This window comes from Phacochoerus africanus, chromosome 8 (genome assembly GCF_016906955.1).
Source record: "Phacochoerus africanus isolate WHEZ1 chromosome 8, ROS_Pafr_v1, whole genome shotgun sequence".
NCBI classification, from domain to species: Eukaryota; Metazoa; Chordata; class Mammalia; order Artiodactyla; family Suidae; genus Phacochoerus; species Phacochoerus africanus.
In genome coordinates, this window is record NC_062551.1 from 106,076,285 (window position 1) to 106,101,339 (window position 25,055).

Genomic DNA, 25,055 nt, shown 5'->3' on the forward strand with positions numbered 1-25,055 from the left:
AAAATTGTCATTCTGGGTTGTATTAAATTCATGTTATTAGAAAAATACAGTGTTTAAAAAATGCAAATAGTAGAGTCAAAATGTACTTAATTGTGCCGAATGATGTAAGAATGAGGCAGGAATCTCATTTTCTTTTAGTCTGACTTCTGTAGTAAACCAGGAATAATATTTAAAATTGCTTTAAAATCTAAAGCAATTCTTCATGGGTGTCATTCTAACCTCAGAATTTTCTAATTAGGGATTTTTCCAATTTGTGTAAGTAAACTCATGTTTAACCAACCTAACCTTTGTTAGCTCTCTTTTGAGTTTTAATTAACAATTTTGATAATGGTTTGGACCATTTTACATATTCTCCTCTGTTGCTTTAGAGAACATAGTGTGACTGCTTAAAGAGCACAACATATAGGGTTTGAAGGATATAGATTTGAATTGCAGCACTGCAAACTTTCTTAAACAAGTTAGTCTTTTGGAATCTGTGTTCTCATGTAACAAATATAATAAGTATCTTAGAAAGAACTGTGAGGATTAAATGAAGTGAGTGTATCCAAGTTCCCCTTATAGTTCTGAGGGGTTGTTTAGAAATCTGGGTTTAAGTGAGTTGTTGGTTGCATGTCATGATGATTAGGAAACCTTTCTCACCTGAGGCTGGGACAAGATTTTTAGGTCTATTATTTTCAGGAATTTTTCTTTGACCAACTTAAAATAATTATGTTCTTATAAAGATCTAGAACCTAGGACATGTAATTGGGTTTCACTTTTGTTCTCACTGCCTTTTTTACCAATATAAGATACTTTATTAATGAACTCCAGAGGCAGCATGTCCCTCTGGCAATCACCCTAAGTGGTATGAGTTTGTTTGATTGCAATTTTTTATTTCTTCTGCTTGCTTCTAAGATCTCTTGCAGTTCAGCCTGTGCTCCTATCCCTACCCCCAGGAGCTGATGATAAAGGAATGTAATGTGGTCTCCACCAGGAGAACCTCTCAAATAGCGGCACAATGGGAAAAAAAAATTATTTCCGGAGTCAGAGAACATGTATTTGAGTACTTGGCTGGTGATAGTACAAAGATGAACTGAGATAATATACATGCATGAAAGAACTCTTTAGGCTTATTCTTCCTATGGTTAAGGATTTATATAAGGGTGGGTATGAATATTGATTGTATATCTAATATATGCCAGGTGCTTTGCATTTATTATCTTCTCTATCTTAACCCTATGAGGTAGGAGATACTGTTCCCATTTTACAGATAACTAGCCATGAGCCACTTGATTGTAAAGTAGCAGAGCATGATTTGAATCAGATTTATCACTCACCACCCTGCCTGTCTCTGTTGCATTGGTCCTCCTCCTGGAGGAGAAAGGGAAGGAGGAGATGAGAAAATGAAGGAGACTATCCATGTATGCACTCCACAGACAAGGAACCATCTGAGAAAATATGGTCCCTGGCTTGAAAAGGCTTATTTCTGCCACTGTCTTTGTGACAAAACTGAAAAGGCCAAAGAGGCCAGGACACAGACGAAGTTTTCTTCAATTGAGAGCTTGTGGGGGCATGGGTGGGGTGGGGGGTGATCCTCCTCTACCACCAACTTGGAACGTGGCTCAACCACAAGTCCCTTTACCTCCATACTTCTTTTTTCCTCTCTTAAACAAGAGTGATTGGCTGATTATTATGTGTGTGACTATTATAAACATTGTAAACCTTATTATAAGTTTATTACGATGATTATATAATTTTTAAACCTAGAAGAATAGAGAAGCCAAACAGCCTTTTGAAATTCAGATTCATGGACCTTTTCCAGAGTTTTTCCACTGGAACACAAATGAAGTAAAAAGTTTTCACCTAGCCTAAAAGCCTTAGGTGACATCAGCTCATTGAATGTAAACTGTTTGCTTCCTAGTCTGGGCAGCCTTGCTTATGACGCTATTAGTGTTTGACAAAACAATGGGAGTGCCTCTCAAAGGGAAAGTGGGAAAGTGGGAGTTAAACTATTTCTGTTCTTGGTGAGGGCTGATCATTGTGATCAAACAAAACTGAGGACATGTGATGAGAAATGTTTTTTTTTTTAATATTTTTTTTTATTTTCCCACTGTACAGCAAGGGGGTCAGGTTATCCTTACATGTATACATTACAATTACATTTTTTCCCCCACCCTTTCTTCTGTTGCAACATGAGTATCTAGACAAAGTTCTCAATGCTATTCAGCAGGATCTCCTTGTAAATCTATTCTAAGTTGTGTCTGATAAGCCCAAGCTCCCGATCCCTCCCACTCCCTCCCCCTCCCATCAGGCAGCCACAAGTCTCTTCTCCAAGTCCATGATTTTCTTTTCTGAGGAGATGTTCATTTGTGCTGGATATTAGATTCCAGTTATAAGTGATATCATATGGGATTTGTCTTTGTCTTTCCGGCTTATTTCACTCAGTATGAGATTCTCTAGTTCCATCCATGTTGCTGCAAATGGCATTATGTCATTCTTTTTTATGGCTGAGTAGTATTCCATTGTGTATATATACCACCTCTTCCGAATCCAATCGTCTGTCGATGGACATTTGGGTTGTTTCCATGTCCTGGCTATTGTGAATAGTGCTGCGATGAACATGCAGGTGCACGTGTCTCTTTTAAGTAGAGTTTTGTCCGGATAGATGCCCAAGAGTGGGATTGCGGGGTCATATGGAAGTTCTATGTATAGATTTCTAAGGTATCTCCAAACTGTTCTCCATAGTGGCTGTACCTGTTTACATTCCCACCAACAGTGTAGGAGGGTTCCCTTTTCTCCACAGCCCCTCCAGCACTTGTTATTTGTGGATTTATTAATGATGGCCATTCTGACTGGTGTGAGGTGGTATCTCATGGTAGTTTTGATTTGCATTTCTCTTATAACCAGCGATGTTGAGCATTTTTTCATGTGTTTGTTGGCCATCTGTATATCTTCTTTGGAGAAATGTCTATTCAGGTCTTTTGCCCATTTTTCCATTGATTGGTTTTTTTGCTTTTGGGTTGTATGAGAAATGGTTTTTAAAAAATAAAATTTCCAGGGAAAGCTTATCATTATATCTCAATTTCGGCTTTAGGATTTTAGGATCGTTTAAATGATCAGAACCACTTTTGCCCATTTGCTAATCTGCTATTGATAATGAGGGAGGGCAGTGGATCTTTAAATACCTTTGTACAATTTCAGACTGATTGATGGTCTGAACACTGAAAATGTTGAGTGGAGGCCCATTTGATCTAATCTTACACATATTGTCAGAGACCAAGTCTTACCAGACTTTCAATAAGTAATCGTTTCTATTTTACATCAGTGTTATTAGTCTTAACAAAATGGATACTTCAGTGAATAAAATGACAGAAAATATTGGAAATTATTAAATTTATTTAACGTAATTTCTTATCTGCCCCCCCAATAAAAAAACAAACCAACAAACCACAGCCTTTTTCACATAGAAGTTCCTTCCACATTTTAAAATTTAAGTATCTAAATCATATCTGAGTTTAAACTTTAAAAGTCAAACAAACATGTAAATTGATGGAAAGTGTTCAGGAAATTATATCATGGCCCACTGTTTTGCTTCTTCTCTTATTGGCCTTTCACACCCCAAAAGTGTTTCTTATTTTCTGTGTAAATGAGGTACCAATGTGGAAGAAAAATTTCTTACAATTGGAGAAATTTAAATTTCTCTAGTTGATATTTAAAGTAGCACCCATAAGTAGATGGTAAAATTGAAATGATGTGTACGACAAATTTTAAAGTCATTATAGGCCTTTAAAATGTCAGGGAGATTGAAAGGGAAGAGGTCCCTGAGACTGGTTCATGAATTTTGGTCGTGAACACATATTCAAGAATGTGTTTTTTTGATCATGGTTTTTGATCCCTGTTCTTCTACGCCTCGCTGCCTCAAACACAACTTAGGTAGAATAATTTTTTTCTTAATAATTGCACTTAAGTACCTGATGATCTAATGAAGACAATTTCTTAATGTGTCAAAATGAGTTCTTTGTATCTTACTTGAACCCTTTGTTGCCTTAAGCTAATCTGCTTTAGGGTTCTTAAATCCAGGCAGTTTACAATGCAGGCTCTAGCAATGGCATTCATTTGGAATGCTGCCTTTTGTTTACTAGCTTTCCCAGACCCTCTCGGCTTCCTTTGGTCATCTGGTGTCTTACTAATGTGATTGGTACTCCTAGGCTCTGCAGGTAGCCATGAGCCTTTATATGTGGGATTTACAATGGGACTCACCACCCTGGCTGCTAATGAAGGGAACCACGGGGATTTTGTTTTGTTTTTTTTTTTCAATCTGTCTTCCAAAAGAGTGAAGGAAAATTGTGTTCTGGATTCACTAATTCTCCTTGCTTTCCGTTGACTTTAATTTTTACAATTTAGTAAATAACTGTGGTGCAAAAATACAAATATTTTCTTTAGGAGTCAGAATGTTTCCTCTGCCAGCCCTTCATGCTAATCACTAGAATTGTTTATTATCGAACCTGGAAAGAACAAAGTGGGGTCTCTGTTTAAACTCAACCAACTGGCATTTCACCTTCATCTGTTTTTGTCTTTCAGGGATTTTTCACCAATTTGGTCGTTTTTTTTAAAAAAAGCAGAGGATTGGGAGCCTTGAATTCTAGTATCAGCCTTGCCATTTAGTACTTCTATAATTCTGAGTCACACTCTGATGATTTCTCATCTGGAAAAAAAAGGAAAGTACTACCAGAGTACACTTGAGATCCAAGATGATATTTCATATTCTATCAGCTTTCTTTTCTTTTTACTACCAAAGTGCTTTTTCATTTGATTCTTGGGTAAACCTACATTGAAAAACAAACTTGCATCTGATTAAATGTTTTAACCAGTAGCCAAAGCAATAGGTCAGTATCAGGCGTCAGTGTCTTCATCTTAGAGGTGATATGCTTTCTAGATTATAACCCAGTTTTATGGTTAGTGGGATTTATTTGCCCATTTTCCTATAGTGAAACCTGGAGCCCATGTTTTAACTGTATTTTATGAGGCAGTGGTTCTCAGATGTGGTTTAAAGGTCTCACAGGGGTCATGGAATCTTTAGATTTTAAGATGAGAAGAGACATCAGCAGTCATCAGGTCCAATCACTTGAGTTTTACTCATGAGAATTCTGGAGGCCAAGAAATTCTTAGTAACCCATCCATGGTCACAGAACCTAAAAAGCTGCCAGCGGGGCCCACCCAGACTCCAAAGACAAAATGGCACGTACCTGGGGAGGTGTCCTAATTATGTCTTAATGGAAAACAGAGAATGAAAGCTTGAGAGGAGGGACTGTTTATTCCAGATCTGAAAACTTAAAAATCACTGCTTGATATTAGATAGTTGGTTAGTTTCTACATTGAGATTTACAGATTAAAGTCAATCCAGGGGTTCCTGTTGTGGTTTATCCATAACAAATCTGACTAGAATCCATGAGGACTCAGGTTCGATTCCTGGGCCCCCTCAGTGGGTGAAGGATCCAGCATTGCTGTGAGCTGCAGTGTAGGCTGGCAGCTGCAGCTCCATTTCAGTCCTTAGCCTGGGAACTTCACATGCCTCGGGTAGGGCACTGAAAAAATGACCAACAACAAAAAACTTAGGAATTAAATCCTTAGAAATTGATGACAAATGACATGAGCAAGCAAATCAGGATGAAGCAAATCAGGTCTCTACCTTGCTTAATGAGGACATATTGTGCATGGGACAGTTCCTGCTCTTAAAGACTTTACAGTCAAACCTGGAGATAAACAAGTATACAGATAATGCTGTTCCTGGGAATAAAAATGATTTTTTAAAAATATGAGAGTTTTTCAGGTTTCAAAGGACTTTTTGAAGATTTCAAGGTTCAAAGGGGGAGATGGATGTAAATAGAATCTGATTTATTTATAAATAGGTGAAGTGTTCATTAGTGGGTAGATTCAGGGTACTCTGTGGACTCCTAGGCAAGGTCTTAAATCAGACTCAGAGGAAAGAAAAGAACTAGTAAAATAATGAAAATTTGGCAAGTTTTCCTATTCTCAAGTTAGTGATTGCTATGAGAGAAAATCCTCCAACCACTCAGGTTGATATCACTGTAAATTCATCATCTCTAACCCTAAATATGACTTAATTATATATTTGACTGCCCTTGATGGAGTCCCTCTCCTTTTTCTCTAAGCAATTATTTTGAATCTATTCTCTTCAAACCTTACCCAACTGCCCTTTTCTCAGCAGGGTTCTCCTCTCACTTCCAGGAGCCCCTGGAATTGCCTTGACTTTAGCTGACCTCTAAGAACTAGTGATGCCAAGCGCTTTATCTCCAACCCTGCTTCCCCCTAAATGTCAGATTCATCTATCAAATTACTGCTGGACACCTCCATTTGAATATTTCACAGCTGTCTCAAAATCAGTACATCTAAGATTTGAATGCATCACTTTCCATTCAAAACTTAATCAGACAAGACATCACCATCCTCCCCAAATTGCATTTTAGAAAAACTATTTTGGCTGGAACATGCCAAGTGCAGAAAGAATATCCAGTTAGGAAGGATGCAATAATGTAAATCACTACTGCTTGTCATAATACATTTTATGTAATTGCACAAGAGATAACATAGTCAAGTGATTTAGAACATGGCTTTGAGGAATTCCCTGGTGGCTCAGTGGGTTAAGGAGCCACCATTGTCATCACTGTGATTCTGGTTTAATCCCTGGTTCAGCAATTTCTGCATGCTATGGGCATGACCAAAAAACAGACAACATGGCTTTGAAGAAAGATGGATCTGTGTCTGATTCCTGACACCACTATTCATCACCTGGCCATGTGACTTTGAGCAGATTATGAAACTTTCTAAGACTGAGTTACCTCACCTGAAAAAATTGGGACAATAACAATATCTTAGGGTATTCCAAGGATGAAATGAGATATCACTTATGAAGCTTTCAGCACTGGTATCCCTAAGATCTATGAGGGCAAAGGCAATTTGTAGCTCATTCCCCATGGTATCTACAGACACAGAGAAGGTTCTCAATAAATATTTGTTAAATGAATACATGAGGTTCCAGCAGGCTGGAAATGAAGTACTGACAGTAGCAATGGAGAAAAGCACAGCAAGGTAGAGACCTGGGCTTCATGCTGATTTGCTTGCTCATGTCATTAGTCATCAATTCCTAAGGATTTAATTCCTAAGTTTTTCTCAGGTCTAGCCATCATCTGAAACTACCATAACTGCACCCATGCAGGCATCATGGTCTATCTCCAGGACCAGGATGAAAGTTTCTGAACATGCTCACTGCATGCAGTTTTGCCTTCTCACAATCCCCTTCCAGTCTGACATTAGAGGAATCTATTCAAAACTGAAATGTGGAACATGTCATTCCTTTGCTTACACTTGTTTGTGTGGCTATTTTTTATCTATAGGATCCAGTCTCACCTCCTCACACCTGGGCCTTCAATACATTGTATGTAATTGCATGAAAAAGAACATGGTCAAGTGATTAAAAACATGGCTCGCTTTCCTAGCCCTCCCTCTCTCCCACTTGGAGTCTAGTAATGACAGATTGGTCTTGAATTATACTGGGCTATTTCATGCTTTTGAAAGGTGCCTGCTTATTCTTTCAACACTCTTCTCTCCTGTATCAGTTAGGATTACATTTGTTCACAAATGACAGGAAACACTAAATAGCAAGTTAAAAGTTGATCCCCCCCACACACACATAAACATGGAGGTAATTGTCTAAGGCTGGTAAAGAATCACAGCTGTCGGAGTTCCCATCATGGCTCAGTGGTAATGAACCCAGCTAGTATCCATGAGGACATGGTTGGATCCCTGGCCTTGCTCAGTGGGTTAAAGATCCAATGTTGCCATGAACTGTGGTGTAGGTCTCAGATGCGGCTCAGACCCCGAGTTGCTGTGGCTGTGGCGTAAGCTATCGGATACAGCTCCTATTCAGCCCCTAGCCTGGGAATTTCCATATGCTGTGGATGCAGCCCTAAAAAGACACACACACAAAGAATCTCTGCTGTCACCATGGACCCAGGCTCCTGCCTTGTGGTTCTGCCATGTATGCATGACTTGCATCCTGTTCCTCTCTTCCTTCTCTCCTTCCTCTAGAATCTCATTGCTTTAGTCATCTCCTCTCTTCTGCATCATCACCTCTCCCTTTTTTTTAGGAGAGAATCCCACCCTACAAGCATCCCTCCATCTAATTACCCTGCCTTCCGACCTTTCCTAGCTGACAACTTATTTCCATCCTAGTTCACCACGCTACTTGAAAGAGTAATTGCTACATGTCATGGCACGTTTTCATTCTTGACCCACCTCTCTTACCTATTGAAACTGTTGACCACCTGCTATGTCTCCAAATCCTCTTGTCCCTTGGCCTTTACAACCCCATTGGCTCCTGGTTTCCTTCCTCCTGCTCCTCTCCGTCTTGCTTTGCTGGGTTTTCCTCTTCCTTTGTTGACACAGAAATGATGTTTCTCGGGCTTCCCACCTTGACCCTCTTACTCCACATGCTTTCTCTGCAGAGATAATCCCTAGGAAATCTCAGCAGTACTACTGTCACCTATCTGTGTGGCAGCTGTCTATACTCAGGGTCTGTCTGCCTGTTCAGTCCCCATTCCTGAGTCTTAATTTCTAGCTGCCTACTGAAAGGGTTCCTCTTCTTTGTTCCTTGTGCCTTGATTGTGGGCAGTCCCACACAAGTGGGATTTATTTATTTATAGTCTTTCCTATGTATACATTCATAAAACTGTATTTGTTACTGTCCATTTACCTACAATAAAACTATAATGTGAGGAGTTCCTATCGTGGCTCAGCTGTTAGCAAACCCGACTAGCATCCAGGTTTGGTCCCTGACCTCACTCAGTGGGTTAAGGATCTGGTGTTGCCATGAGCTGTGGTGTGGGCTGGCGGCTACAGGTCTGATTGGACCCCTAGCCTGGGAACCTCCATAAAGCCACAGGTGTGGCCCTAAAAAGACAAAAAAAAAAAAAACCAAAAAACCTATAATGTGAAAAGGTAATACTTGTCAAATAAGAAAGTCAATTATTTTGCAACTATCAAATGTTCGAAGTCAATAAAGATAGTATTAATGATGATAATAATAAACAGATGTAGGGCTTAAGGTTGCAGTATGCATAAAATTTTAAATAAGTTCTTGTAGAAAACTGGAAAATAGATAAGCAGGAAGAAAAAAATTACATCCTATAAACATATCACCCACTATTTACATTTTTATATAAATTTATATAAAATTTACATCATATTGTTTGGATTTATATCTTTAGCTCTTTATTTTAATAGGTTACTTATATAATTTTCCTTGTAGAAATAGGAATATATTGATTCATAATGTATTTTCCATTTCATATATTACGAACATATGTCTATGTCAAAAATATGCTTTTTTTTTTCTTGCTGCACCTGTGGCATGTGGAAGTTCCTAGGCCAGGGATGGAACCCGGGCCACTGCTGTTATGCCAAATCCTTAACCTGCTGTGCCACAAGAGAGGTTCCAAAAATATACTTCCTACAGCTTCATAGAGTTCCATTTATGAATGGATTTGTGAGGTAAATAAGACAATGTACATGAGGTGCATGTTAGGTACTGAATAAGTGGTAGTGGTTGTTGCTATTACTATAATGTGTTTAACTCTTCCCATGGATGGAATATTAGGTTGTCCCTCCTTGAGTGGGGGTATTAATGTTTTATCATATACCTAATATGCATTAACTCTTTTCATTAGCTAGAAAAAAAATTCTTTTCATTTGTTTTAGGTCTTGAATATATGGAAGTTTATATGTTCACTAGTCGCATCTATCAACCTTATTTATCATTTGTGATTTCCAGGCTTAGAAAGATAAATTCTAAGATACTATAATAAATCTTGGTACATGATAAATATCAGTGTAAAAATATTTAATTCTGTTTCCTCCTAGTTTTTGTGTGGTTTGATGTGGGTATGCTTGTAAATGTATTTAGGTATAGATATTTAAATTTAATCCTTTTCCTCTCTGGAATTTATTTTCAGTGTCTAATCAAGTTGTTTGTTAGCTGTTACTTTTTAAATTGTTAATCATGACTTCAGCATAATTAAATGAACGATTGTCCTTTCTCTCTCTCTTTCTCTCTCTCTCGCTCTCTTTTTTTTTTTTTTTTTTTTTTTTTTGCTTTTTAGGGCCGCACCTGCAGCATATGGAAGTTCCCAGGCTAGGAGTCAAATCGGAGCTGTAGCTGCTGGCCTGCACCACAGCCACAGCAACGCAGGATCCAAGCCACATCCGCGACCTACACCACAGCTCACGGCAATGCCAGATCCCTAACCCACTGAGTGAGGCCAGGATGGAACCTGCGTCCTCATGGATGCTAGTCAGATTAGTTAACCACTGAGCCACGACAGGTGCACCTGTTGTTTCTCTTTACTTCTTTATAATGCCTCCATTATCATATAATAATTCTTATAAAGTCTTTTTGGACTGTCACCAATGAGCTTCTCACTCGGTATTTTTAAATTACTAAAGTATTAAAACAATGTTTTTGAGTGTCTTTTATGTAGGAGGGCCCTACTATAGGTGCTGTGATTTCAGTAACAGGCAAAACCAGAAAAACTTAGTCCCTATTTTCAATGTATCTTAGAACTTAGGGAGAAAGACAAACTTTAATCAGTTGATCATACAAATTATATAGCTCAAAAGTGAATTAAAAGTTAAGGAGATAAATAAGGTTCTATGAGAGCTATTAGCAAAGGGCTGAGGAGATCAGGGAAGCAGTGCTTCAGCTGGTATCTAAAGGATGCGGGGAATTAACTAGGCAAAAGTAAAAGATAGAATGGGGGATAGAGGCAGAGGGAACATAAGTGGAAGTTTGGGTCAGTGTTGCTGGAGCACAGCATTTAGGGAGGGAACAGTGCAAAATAAGCCTGGAGAGATAGGCAGGGATATTTACAATATTGATTTTTATCCTCAAAGCAATATAAAGCTTCAAAGGTTTTTAGCAAAGAGTTGGCATGATTATATTTGCACTCTAATGCAGAGAAGTGATTGGAGGGTGCCAGAGAGGAGGCAAGGAGAGCAACTAGGGAAGCTGGTCCTGACTATTGGCAAGAGGCCTCAGTTCCTATCTACAAGGGCCACTCCACAGAGCTGCTTGGGTGTCTTTACAACATGGTGGTTGCCCTTTCTTACAGCAAGTGATTCAAGAGGTCAAGTCAAAAACTTCGATATCTTTTAAGACCTTGGAAATCCCATACTGCCACTTGTTTCATATTTGGTTGATTACCTAATTCAGTCCTGATTGGATGTGGGAGGGGATTACTTAGGAAGGGAGAATCATTGGGGCCATCTTGGAAGATGGCTGCCACAGACTAAACCCTGTGGAACTCCAACACTTCTTTGCTGGGTAGTGTATTATGGAAGTGCAAAGGAAGTTGAGAAGTAGCGTAGGGAAGGAGCAAAACCAGAAAGTAGTCAGATGAAATCCTGAGGAAGGAAATTTCAAGGAATATACTCAGAGGTCATGTTAGATGAGAACTGAAAAATGTTCTTTGGATTTAGTGGAATGGAATTAATAGCCAAAAGCTCTTTCTTCATACTATGACTTCACACTGATTTTTGATTAACCTCCCCAGTAACCTTTTTTGAAAATATTTTTCCTGTCTTTTCTTTGATACTCTTCCTTATGAATTTTGAACATTTTCATAACATCCCCCCCAACTTCTTGTAACTTTTATTGAAATTGTTTGTTGTTTTTTTTTTTTTTGAGAAACAGGTATTTTTGCAAAGATTAGGCTTCTCTTTTAGAAACTTAGTGTGTTTCTCTGTGTATAAATTTTCACTTAAATCACCTAAATAGAGAGTTCCTTATATGGCTCAGCAGTCACAAATCCAACTAGTATCCATGAGGATCCAGATTCAATCCCTGACCTTGCTCAGTGGGTCAAGGATCTGGCATTGGCATGAGCTGCCACCTGTGCCGTGGGTGCAGCCCTAAAAAGATACACACACACACACACACACACACACACACACACAGAAAAATCACCTAAATAAGTGTTGGCAATTTAAAAATTGATATTATCACCTCTCTGCCACTGAGATGATTCCTAGAGTTCCCTGGTGGCCTAGCAGGTTAAGGAACTGGCATTGTTGCTGCTGTGGCTCAGGTCACTGCTGTGGTGTGGGTCCAGGAACTTCCTCATGCTGAGGGCATGGACAATAAAAAAGGAAGGTGAATGGGATCTTTTCCTATTCCCCATTATAACCATAGTGTTTTCAATCTGAAAATGTATTACTTTTTTCCCTCATTTTATGGATAAGGAAACAGACCCGGGGAAGGCAGGTGACTTGGCTGCAGTGAGAGTATTGGGAACCACAGATCTTGAACATTCAAATCTTATTGTGCTACATTAATAGGAAGTCAAGTTGCTTACCCAGTCAAACCTTGCTAAATTTGTTAAATTTAATATTCCCTTAAGTATCATTTTTCTTTGTATCAGATTTCACAGTAATAGCATACATTTTGAGCACATCTCCAGTGTTTAGCATTGTCATTTTGAAATATAGTGTCATAACCTGATAAACTGCCTCTCATCTCCATTCCATTCTCCCAAGGCCTAATTCCTACCAGACAGGAACTATTTCTTGTTTGAGGTCTAAATAGACCTAACAATCTATTGCACTGGATAAATATTTAATGAAGATTGAATATTTCCTCTGTGGTGGATCAATTACTCATGTTGACTCTCTAAGGAAAGCTTTTTTTTTTTTTAATGTCATGTGATAGGTTAAGAAATTTGGGAGTTCCCGTCATGGCTCATTGGAAACAAATCTGACTAGTATCCATGAGGACGCAGGTTCCATCCCTGGCCTCGCTCAGTGAGTTAGGGATCCAGCGTTGTGTTGCCATGAGCTGTGGTGTGGGTCACTGATGTGGCTTGGATCTGGCATTGCTGTGGCTGTGGCGAGGCCAGCGATACAGCTCCCATTTTGACCCTTAGCCTGGAAACTTCCATATGCCAAGGGTCTAAAAAGACAAAAAAGAAAAGAAAAAGAAATTTCTTTTCCTGAATATTGTTGTTGGTGACAAAATTTGTTTCAGTGAGGTTTTTTTTCAGCTCATTTTTTTTGGTTTATATATGCAGATAGAATTTTTTTGTTACTTCACACGCATATCTGAGATTCATTGACCTGGTCATATACAATAAAGTCATTTGCTGTGCATGTTGGTTTTTTCATGATTTGTGGTGTTTGGCGCTCTGAAAGTGAAAAATATTTGCTAATGAAGTATAAAATAGTCATATATTTTTAATGGAAGAAAAATAATTTTTATTGATAAACACCTCCAAAAACATAAATAATTCTTTTATTTTAATTAACAAAAATTTGTACTTCTTGTATGTTTAGCTATCAGTCATATTTAATTTTATTCTTTTAAACTTCTCTTAATTTATATTAGGTTTAAATGAAATACATTTATACTGTGAAGTCTCTAAATTTATAAAGTTGTTGCAATAGCTTGAAAGTTTTCATCTTGTAAAACTAGAATAGCTTAGTGGAATCATTCATTTAGGGCAAGTTGCTGATGTGGCATTCAAATGGAATTTATCAGAATCAATTAGAAAAACAAACTCCTCTCATTTAAATGAAAACAGAAAACAGTAACAGGTAGGGAAAAGGGTACATATATTTTTTCATCTTCTCTGAACATATAAACATAATTTTGAAATAGAAAAAATTCATGCCTAGTGACAAAATAGTCTCCACTTTTAAGGAGTAGCTTCACTATTTCACATATGATAACTTCTGGAACCCGTAATTCAATTTAAATAACTGATGATGTTGTTCGGTGTTTATTTTACTAGAGGAAAATTGTGTGTGTGTGTATGTGATGACAGTTCTCATAGGTATTTGATAAGAGGTGTAGAATAAGTCAGTTGAGTCGTAGTGGTCTGATATCTGTTTTTAAGTTCTTTTTGACCCAGGAGTCTGTGACCTGTGAAATCTCCACATTTTTGGATTTGTTAAGATATTTTATAGTGCAGAGATTTAAATTTACATGAACATTACTGCAAGAAGTTGGCTGATGTAGCCCAAAAGTTACATACAAGTGTATATTGAAAAAGTTTAAGTTCTGACAGCAATCAACATGTGTGAGAAGAGGGAGGCTAATGTTAAGGAAGTTTCTTCTCCAGCTTATTACAGCAAAGAGAACCTGAAATTTAACCTGATATTTTCAATGTTCTAATTACCTCAGCAGCATTCCATGTTGTGAAAGCATCGCCAAGAAAATGTACTCAAATCTTGAGTTACAAACTGTTCTTACATTTGATTGGAAGGAACGTATGAGTTGTTTATAAGGTATTACAGATCCAAAGTGGCTCAAATGAAGGTCGAGACTTGGGGGAGGGTTCGAGTCAGGGAAGGGAAGCTTCCTAGACATTACAGCTCTGTCCAGAGGCCAAATGGGAGATAAATCACTGCTGGCCACCTCTCTTATTATTGAAATGGTTCAGCCCTGGGGTTTAACTGAAGGACTTACAGCGTTTTGAAGTGCAAATAGGATGGTGAAGGGTAAACCCTTTTAGGGCTTCATTTTGATGGATTTTTTTCCTGTGTGGATTTCTGGCACTGACTGTGATCTGGAAGAAGCCCTGAAAAAAGAAGTTTTGTTTTGTTTTTGATCAATCAGGCAATACGAACTTTCCACAGGGGTGTATTTTCCTGCATGCAATATTGATCCTATTGTGTTTAAAAGTAGATATTTTAATTGAGTCTTTTTTTGAGTTTCTGCAATGCAACTGTCATTTCAAGGTCATGTCTCTTTCCCAATATTAATGCCAAAGTTTTGGATCAGGAGTTTTTTCAGAGAATTACTTAAGGTCAGTGTTAAACAAAGTTGTCTAGTTAAAGATCAAGTCCATATTAGAACAAATCTTTTATGTATTAATAAGCAGTCTATAATTACTTAATTTTTTCCCCAATGAGTTATATAATTGTATATATTCGTTTCATTATTTTATGTGTTATATTTTTCCAGTATTAAAATAAAAACCAGAAATTCTGAGATTGTGAAGCATTCGTACTATTTTATTTGTACAGATACACTGAAGTGTTTGAGGAAATAAGGGAAACAAAAAATGTTTAAGAAAAAGATGTTGATTTACCAAGTTGAAAATTTTTCTTTTATCCTACAAATAATTCAAATGTAGGAGACAAAAAAGTATATTTTAAATTTTATGTTTTTCAAGTAAAATAGGGATGAAGAGTCATTAGTGACTCCAAAGAAAAATAATTGTATCTTAAGGGTTTTTTTGTGCAAAATTTTAAAGAAAAATTGAAATATTTGTATTAAAGAAATAATGTCATTATAAATGACATTTCTTCTTAAAAATAAGGTTAACAGAACTTTTCTTGAGCATTTAGCTCTTTATTTTAGATTTAACAAAGATATTTGTTATCATTCACCCTGTTTGAAAATAACGTATTTATTTAGCTGCAGCAGAATTTTGTGTTGCTTGAGAGCTATTATAAAAACAGGTTGTTAATCTTCATAATTGACATTGATCACACAATGTTCTTAATTGCCCTCCAAGTCAGTTTTTGTTTTTCCATTCTTCTAAAATTTCTCTTTACTGTATTTATCTAAATGTTGGTGTTAATTTAAAATTAAATTTAAATGCTAGAGTTTAAATTTGCCCTTTGCTGCATTAAGATTTTAAATAAGATACTTTAAAAAATAAAAACCAAAACCACAAAAACCTAGATGGCATCAAGCAGAGTCCCCTGCATCTACAGCATCCATGTCATTAGTTAGTTGCAGGGAGATATTAATATGACCTTTTCTTTGTTATTAAAAAAAAAGAGAGAGAGAGAGAGCTCTAGTCCTTCCCAGAATCCTCTTGTTAACTATATCTTTAACCCAAGCTGGAGGTTGTCTGATGAATGAATGGTGAGGGTTTTTTTAATGAGCTGACATATTGTTGACATTGTATCACAGGTTGCTTTTTAATTTCTAATGTGTATTTAATTTGCAAAGCATGCATATGCATTTCACAGCAGTAGAACCAAGCCAGCATTTCTGAGTCTAGATATTGCTTTATGCAGACAGGATGGGTCAGGCTTAAGGATGCTGTACAATGAATCTTAAATTTACTGAAACACATGTGAATGAATTTCACTTTGAATATTGTTGAATGAAAGAAGATACTCGAGAAAGCGCCCCCCCCCCCCCCCCCCCCCCCCCCCCCCCGCCACAAGAACTTCTCTTGCCTCTTGGCAAGTGAATTGCCCCAATATAAAAGCGTTGAGGGGGGAGGAAAGTGAGCCACAGAGTGAAAAGGCAATCCACAAATAATCACTCTTTTCTGCCTTTGATTGTGTCAGATTTTTTTTGTGTGTGTGGCAATTGTTTTCTTTTTCGCTTAGAAGAGGTTTATGGTCCAATGTCTGTCAAGTCAGCCCCTGTCTTAAGGTTGCAGTTGTATTTCTCTCTGGAGTTCCTAGAGGTGATGTTATCTTTTGTTCACTCAGCAGTGTGGTGGTTCCTGAGAGCATCTGTCACTTTAGGCATTACAAGATGGATGGGTCTCCAGTGAGCTGCTGGTTGAAGCAAATGGTGAAATTAAGAAAAGACAAGGGGTTTCAGGGTCTGCAGAGAGGACAGACAACAAGGAAATACTGTTAGAAATCAAGAGTAAGCTGAGCAATAGAGGAAGAGAGAGCAAAGATGGATCAGATGTCCTTTTATAAACGTCTTGGAAATCAGAGTTTTGGGGTGGCTACTGTGATCTGAAGGGGACATCTGCATCATGGTAAACAATTCTGTGCTTCGGATTTTCGAAATGTGTTTGGACATTTTTAAAAAGTGTGGGGAAAATGTTGGCAAATTATAATGATATGGAATGTTTTATATAAGGATTTTGCTATTTGGGGAAGTAGTCTTAAAATGTAAAGATTTAAAAATTCTTTAATCTGTAAAATTTTCTTTAGATATGTTTTTCTTTATGCTTTCTTTCCTCTTTTTTTCTTTCCTTGTAAACATTTGAGCATCAGTAGAAAATAAAATGTTTGAAAAATTTAAGCTACATAACTAACATCCTTACTGTTTATTGAAGCTTCTTTGACATTTTTACAGGGAAATTCTGAAAATTCTATGTTCCCGTCCTAGGGAGGCTAGGGACAGATATTATGTTAAGTAAGCTTCCACTTAATTTAATAGGCTCTTTAATGAGAGAAATATAATCATTATCGATCTGTGAGAACAAGGTAGAGATTTTGTATCATGTTTAGAAATTCACTTTGTTGGTGAAAGTCAAAATTTGTGAATCTCAGCTGATACAAAGTCCCTCCTGTGGAAGAGAAGGAACAGGAAGCAGGTTAATTGAGGAGTAAGAAAGGGGAAGTGGGGGTGAGTATGTGGTTGAAAAAAATGATTTTGTCAAACTTTTTGGCATTTGTCTATGAAAAAGACCATAGGTTGAAAGGCAAAGAAATTAAGATGATTAGAAGCTTTAAGCTATACAAATGGTGGAGTATCTTCCTTCTCTATGGGTGTAAATAATAGATGAAAGAGTAAGTGACAACAAAGGATCAGGTCGTTTAAGAGAATATGTGCAGCCTGAATAGGGGTCTGTGGCCCGGGGCCAAAGGTCTTAGCTTTGAGTGTAATTAGAAGAAAATACAAAAATGTCATTACTAGCAGGTGAAGTGTGCAGCACGTGGCCAAAAATTAGCAATTTTAGACTCTGGAGCTATTGGAATTGGATTACTGACTTTTTTAAAAATCATTAAGGTCCTTGTGGAGTCATATAGTTTCATTGGCAGTAATGCAGTTTGACCTTGCTGACCATATGGGGTAATTTTGGTTTGGATGTTGGGAGCAAGACTCCTCTGATTTAGAAAAAGATGTCTATTTGGGGGTGAGTGGGTGAGAAAATAAATGAGATTGAAAATCTGGGTCTTGTATTTTTAATTATTCTTTTGCTTGAAGACATTTTTCTGACAGTAAAAGAGGTAGGATATTTTTATTTCAAAATCTAAAATGGTTCTTTTCTCTTTCCTCTCTTTCAAGTTGGCATAAAAGGAGAATAAAATGAAAACTTTTTTAAGAAAATATGTGTTAACATTATTTTAAACATTTTAGTGTCGTGAGTATGCATTTTGAAATTAGTACATTCTTAGGAAAGTCCTCTTTTATTTTCTTTTTAGACACAGTAACAAAATAGAAATACTTCTAAGTTATGTATAAAAATAAATAATGATTCGTTTTTACTTGAAGCTTTATGACTATATTTCCTTTCTTTTTCATGCAATAGTTTATATTGACCATAATGTAGTTAGCATAGAGAATAATATGCACACTGTAATTTTCAACCAGTTATATATAACTATAATTATTTAGTTTAATTTTTTTCTAGGAATACACTACTCAAAAGGGTAGGAAACACTAGCTCTTTTTAATTTTGCAGGCTTTCTTACTTGGATAATATTAAAGCATTCATTTGAAAAAGTAGAAAAGTAATTTTAATCAGTATTAGTTGTCTTAAATTTTTGATAGTTCTTTGAGAAGATAAATTTTGGTCAAGCACCAGAGATTATAAAACTCAAACTCCTTAGTGTAAGAAAATTATCTTCCACTAATTTCATTCCCCCAAATAAAAATCATCTGGAGCTTAAGCATTATGGTGACTCCTGTCCAAAATGCAGACTAAACAGATTTATTTAATTTACATTTAGTGGAGGGAAATCCTAAGAACAGAAATTATTTTTGAGTGTATAGAATAAAGAGTGATCATTTGGGGAGTATTTAAGAAGGAGGAGTATCTGTATTTGCCATTTATGATATATATGGAGTTGTGTAAGACTTGGATAATCCATTTCTAATTGGAATTTTTGTTGAATTGTAAATATTTAAATTACTGTTTTGTGGAATATAATGCTTTTGGAAATTAATTCATGTCTTTACATATATATATTATTTTTTATGTTTTTGCAGGTACAAAAAAGCTTTAAACAAGTAAAATCTAGGCAACAGGCTCCCTGAAGTGTTGACAGCTCAACTTAATCATGAACGTGACTCAAAAATGTTAATAAATAAACCAAGGTATTGTACAATTATAATATGCCCCCTTTTCCAAAGTTTTCAAGATCAAAATAATTTTGGAATATATTTAGAATTTAAATAAAGCTGCTGTCTTTGGTAATTAAACTGGTTCCTCTACCTCCATTTCTTCTCTTCCTTGCTTTCCTCTCCCCTCCCCCATTCTCTCCACCAAAAAAAAAAAACAAAAAAAAAACCCAAAACGCTTTCTCAGCTTTAAGGTTTTTTGTTTTTTTTTTTCCTTACAGCAGCCTCTGGGTTATATTTCCCCGTATACCTAAACTAAGACAGTACAAATTCAGTTCTTGATTCTGCTTTGTTGATTGTTGTTTTATCTTTCAAGTTGTCTAATAAGAGAGACATCTAGATTATTGTCCTCTTCAGAAAAACCCAAACCATCTCTAATGATCACATATATTTAAACTTTTTTATCATATAATTAGGATCCTAAGATGTAGGTTTTAAAAGCTTTATAAACATTTTCTTTTTCTATTTTCGGAAGCCTTTTTATTTAGAAAAGAAAAAAGCCAATACTGTCTTCCCCCCCACACCGCCCTCCACCCCCATATCAAAGTAAATCAAAAGTTTGCTTAGAATTGAGAATTTAGGGATACTGTTTAAGGTAACTATGGTTTCTCAGGGCATAACCCAAGACCAGCTCCCTCCTTTTGCAAGTTACAACGTGCCTAAATAGCCTGGCATTTCCAAGAGAGGCCAAAGATCTTTTCCTTTTTTATGACCTGTTGTATCCTTTTGAGGCCAAAAAGAACAAGAGGGTCATTGCCACTTCAGCCCTGTCCCTGTTTGTTCCTTCATAGCGACTACACAGATCCTGAAACCTAGTATTGGCTTAACATTTGGGCCTGGAACATCTGGAAAAGGGCCTGAGAGGGAGCGGAGGAGACCCGAGAGGGAGAACTGTTGCGTTTTGTTACACCAGGTGCTAGGAGGAAGCAGCATTCCCCTTTTTGATATGGGAGGCAAATTCTGCAGGCCCTGGAGTTAGGCTTCAACAATTGAAGAGGTCAAAGGACAGCTGAGTGGGGTCAGTGAGACACCATGGGGTGTATTTTGTTACTTAGTAAAAGGAGCAGCCTCCTAAAACCTTAAAGGATTCTCTTGAAAATCTGTGTTGTGAAAAGGTTTTATGAGTCTCATGGCAAAAACTCCTGATTTATCTAAGGAATGCTTGCTTTTGTCTAATGGAAGGATAATCCTTACCAAATGTTGGCAACTACTATAAGAGTCAATATAGGTCTGAAAGAACAGTTAGGGTTTGAGTATACTTTGCTTTCCAAAATGTTTATCGTTTCAATGCTTGTCTCTCAGTGAAGAATTTTACAGTGTTGAAATATCACCTTTTTCTTTCTTTGGAGCAAAATGTGGCAAGAATTTGGTGAGAGGTGGGGTAGGGGTGGGGTAAGGAATGAGCTTACATTAATTTTAAAATTATTTTAACAAGCTTTTGACTGACTCTAAAGCAAGATATTATTAACTTTTAAAAACACCAAAACTTAACTCTAAAAAATTCTTTGAATTTATTTTTAACAAAAAAGGGGAATCAATGAAGTGCCATTTAGTCTTAGGATTACAGAAGTTCTTTTTTTTTTTTTTTTTTAATTTAGTCGTATATCATAGAAGTGGGTATCAGTTGATGAAGAACCTTAAACCTGGGGCTTCCCCCTACTGTGTTTCTTGTGCATTTTGTAGTAGTAAGAAGAAAATCAATGTCAGAGTCAAGAATAGAGAATAAGAAAAGCAAATAAAGAATTTTCTTTTTGAATGGAAATGGAGACAGAGGGGAAATTTGCCTGTGGTAAGAGATCTTTGCCACACAACCCATGACCTCAAGATACCACTTATGTGATTGAGGAGACTTTGGAAATGTATTGCTACCTGGCAGATAGGTAGCAAAAGGCAGAGGAATTTGGTGATATTTTGATGTTCAGTTTATACACTTTATATGTGTGTATAGAAGAGGAGTGTGTGTATTGCAACATGTATAGTAAGGGGGAAAGATAAAATGACGGCTAGTATAGAAGAGACTTTATTAAGCATTTTCGTGCTAATTTCTAACTTTACAGTAAGTTGGAATTACATGTGTGTGTATGAATTTTTCCAATTCTTTTAAATAATTATCCATTTTAAAGCCACATATACCTAAATGTAAGGCTTAGCTGTGCAATATGCTGTGTCTATTTTCTCAAGGTTAAAGTGCCTTTCAACAACTAATTCAGAAACTTGTGTAGTGACTGATAATTGCCTAGAGAAAACCCACAGCTGTTTAAGTAGCATTGAAATTGTGGCAAAACTGACAAATACAATTAGCAACGTTAATAAGATAAGAAGATGGAAAGTCAGGGGCAAATGACAGAGTGGAAAGATGAAGGTAGTAGGAGCAACACATCCGTTGAACAGAATGTTCATGGTGGCTTTGAATTGCCAGTGCTTTTTCTTTTAAGCTCAGCCCCTCTTTTACCAGCAGAAGGGTGTTTACAAATTAAGTAATTCATATATGCATGTTCAATCCTACCTTATATCTGACTTTGAAAGAAGACAGCAGTAGCAGCTAAGAAAACCAGTCAGATTTTGCTGATTCTAAAGCAACGATTTTCTTTGCAGTGCCTCTTAAAAATCAATTTTAAATGTATTTCTATTTGACTGTAATTACTGTGAGGGGGAATTTCTTTACCCCTCTTTGCACCCTTATAATTCTTATTAGTCAACCACACACATTACAAAGAAGACCAAAGCCCTGTTTCTAGATTTAGTGACTCAGTATTACCAAAACAAAACAAAAAATCTGCAGGTCTTTAATGTGTTCTTACTAATTATATTGATCTGGTTAATATTCATAGCCTGCTTTCCAAACAGCTTCTTAGGAAAATTAAATGGGGATAGGTAAATAAGAAAAATTAGGCGAATATTATATGGAAAATGATTAAACATCTGTGTTCTTCCCATTATGGTTTTTAAAGCATCCAATGAAATTTGGAAAATTATCCTAGTATCTTTTGAAATTCTACTCTGCAAATGGGAAATTGGTTTTTGCCTCTGGTGTTTTATGCAAATTTTAATGATTGTCGTGATAAATCCCCATAAGTTTGTTCTTGGAAACCTTGGAGACTCTGAACTGAGTGTGGCAGTCTTGATGGATGTGGTAAGCCACACTTTGGAAGCATTTCTGGTTATTTAATGTTTTCTGTTCTGGATTATTGACTCTTCTCCCTGTTGAAAAATTGGTCTCTGGTGACATGGTAGAGGTCACACGTTTCCTATTATTGTTTTGCTTCTTTGATCTAACACAGGGATTGCCTCTGGTAATTATACTAGTTCCAGAGACTCTTGACGAGATGTGTTTATTTTACAGAAGAATTTCTGGTATTTCAAGGAAGAAAGTAAAAATTTCCAGTAGTAACTTGTAACTCCTCGTCACAAAGGAAAAATAGCATTGTCCTTTATCTTTTAATTATGATACTTTTAATATAATCATTATGAAATGTATTGGCATATTACAGGAATTATTTCTATAGCAATTTAAGACATATTGCATATCTTTAAATATATTGGTAAAAAATTTTAATTTTAGAGTAAACTTTCTAAGGTTAGGTTTTTATGTCAGTACTTAAAATACTTTTGGCTTCAGAAACTGTCAAAAGAGAGTCACCCAGATTTAAATGTAAAGAACTATTTAAAGAAGTTGGAAATTTTGTATTTTAATCTGTTTGCATTCTCTAAAGATTTTCAACAAGGAAAATGAATAAAAATGAAATAGAACACTTTTGTTTTGAATGCATCATTAATTTTGTCCTTTTTTTGGAATGTGCTTGAAAAGAGATAAAATCTCCTCAGACCTGTTTAATGTGAAATTGGATAAAACACAAAAAAGTTCAATATATTCTTTTTTTTTTTTACTCAACTACAGTTGTAAACAAAATATTTTGCCCCAAGCGATTTCAATTTAATGGAGTCAGACAAATACTAGACCCAACTAATTATAATTAAGAGCAACAAATATCAGTTTAAAAGAATAAATTAAATGCAAAACGAGCACAAAAGAGAGAACTGTGACTATGTGCTTGCAAGAACCATGTTTGATTTCTTGGCCTAGTAGGTATACATTATCTATCGGTGAATATTTTTTAACAGAGAAAGGGCCGGTAAGCAGTAGTGCCTATAGCAAGTAATTTTCTTATACAAAGTCAAAGAATCTGATAGCTATAAGGGACAATAATGACTTGTATATATGATTATAAAATGTCTTAATAAATGAAATGTATATACTACCAAATACCAGCTTTTGGAACTTTTACATTTGTTCCTAGAATAATGCCCCCAAGTCTACTGCAGTGTCCAGCACATACAAGGAAGCACATCTTACTTTTCTTAGTATCTTCAATGTAGAACCAAGTTTTAAAAATAAAAGAAAAAAAACAGAGTTCCCATCATGGCGCAGTGGTTAACTTATCCGACTAGGAACAATGAGGTTGTGGGTTCGATCGCAACCCACAACCTTGCTCAGTGGGTTAAGGATTTAGCGTTGCCGAGAGCTGCTCAGATCCCGAGTTGCTGTGGCTGTGGCGTAGGCCGGTGGCTACAGCACTGATTAGACCTGGGAATCTCCGTATACCGAGGGAGCAGCCCTGGCAAAAAGACAAAAATAAATAAATAAATAAACCTACATATCACCTCTAACATTTACTGCGCATTTACTTTGAGCCAGGCACTACTCTAAAAACATTACATGTTTAGAAAACCTCATGGGTTCTCACAAAAGCCTATGATATCGATTGTATTACCCCATTTTACACATGAGAGATTAAATAACTCGCCAGTATTGCACATGGTAGTGGGTGCAGGATTTGAATTAAAGTCATGTGACTCCAGAGCCTGTGTGCTTAATCACTTCAGTAGTTGGATATCTATAAATGCTGCCTGGCCGGGTGGATGATTGTTAAATTTTGGAAAGTGAGTCACAACATCTGTATGGGAAAAGATAACAAAACAAAAAACCAACAAGTTGGAGTTCCCGTCGTGACACGGTAGAAACGAATCTGACTAGTATCGAGGACACAGGTTCAATTTCTGGCCTCGCTCAGTGGGTTAAAGATCCGGCATTGCTGAGAGCTGTGGTATAGGTCGCCAGTGCGGCTTGGATCTGGAGTTGCTGTGGCTGTGGTGTAGGCCAGCAGCTGTAGCTCCAATTTAACACCTAGACTGGGAACCTCAATATGCCTCAGGTGTGGCCTTAAAAAAAAAAAAAACTGACAAGTTATATGAAATTGTCTATGTACTGTTATGCCTGGCATTCAGTCAATCAATTGTGCCTTTTAAAAAAAATTCAAACCCAAAACAACCACACACACACAGATTGTATCATTTTCATTCTCACCTTTTTTTCTTTATCTTTCCTTCCCTCCTTCCTTCCTTCCTCTTCCCTTCCTCCCTCCCTCTTTCCTTCCTTCGTCCTCCCTCCCTTTCTTCCTTACTTTTTTTTTTTTTTTTTTAATTTTATGGCCACACCTCAGCATGTGGAAGTTCTTGGGCCAGGGATTGAATCCAAGACACAGCACGTGTGGCAATGCCAGATTCTTTAACCAACTGAGCTAGGCCAGAGACTGAACCCACGCCTCTGCAGTTAGGTTCTTAATCCACTGCACCAAAGCAAGAACTCCCTTTTCTTCTATTTTCAATAGCTTGGTTTAGTGAAGGAAAAAAACTAACATGGCCTTTTGAGTCTAAATTTGAATTCTAGTTCTGTCACAAACTTTGGCTCCTTTGCAGAAACTAGATCAGCCACTCTGTCCACGTGTCCCTCTTTCTGAATCTGTTTCCATGTGGTTTCATTTAACTTGGTCCTCCATCCCATAAATGAAAGTTTGCTCTAGAGTTTTGACTACATTTCTTAAACCCTTTGGCAGAAATTCATCCTAGGTGTTGTGTGTGCTTCATATCACCTCCCATGGGGAGGCACAGGGTG

The 25,055-nt window shown here is 36.8% G+C and overlaps 1 protein-coding gene across 1 annotated transcript in view; it reads left to right on the forward strand.

The window, feature by feature from the left end:
- Positions 1-25,055, forward strand: part of GREB1L (GREB1 like retinoic acid receptor coactivator) — a 268,658-nt gene that overhangs the window by 111,698 nt on the left and 131,905 nt on the right. The window contains exon 2 of the mRNA XM_047793881.1: positions 18,971-19,078. The gene's annotated coding sequence lies outside the window, so the exon portion shown is untranslated. The remainder of the gene's footprint in view (positions 1-18,970; positions 19,079-25,055) is intronic.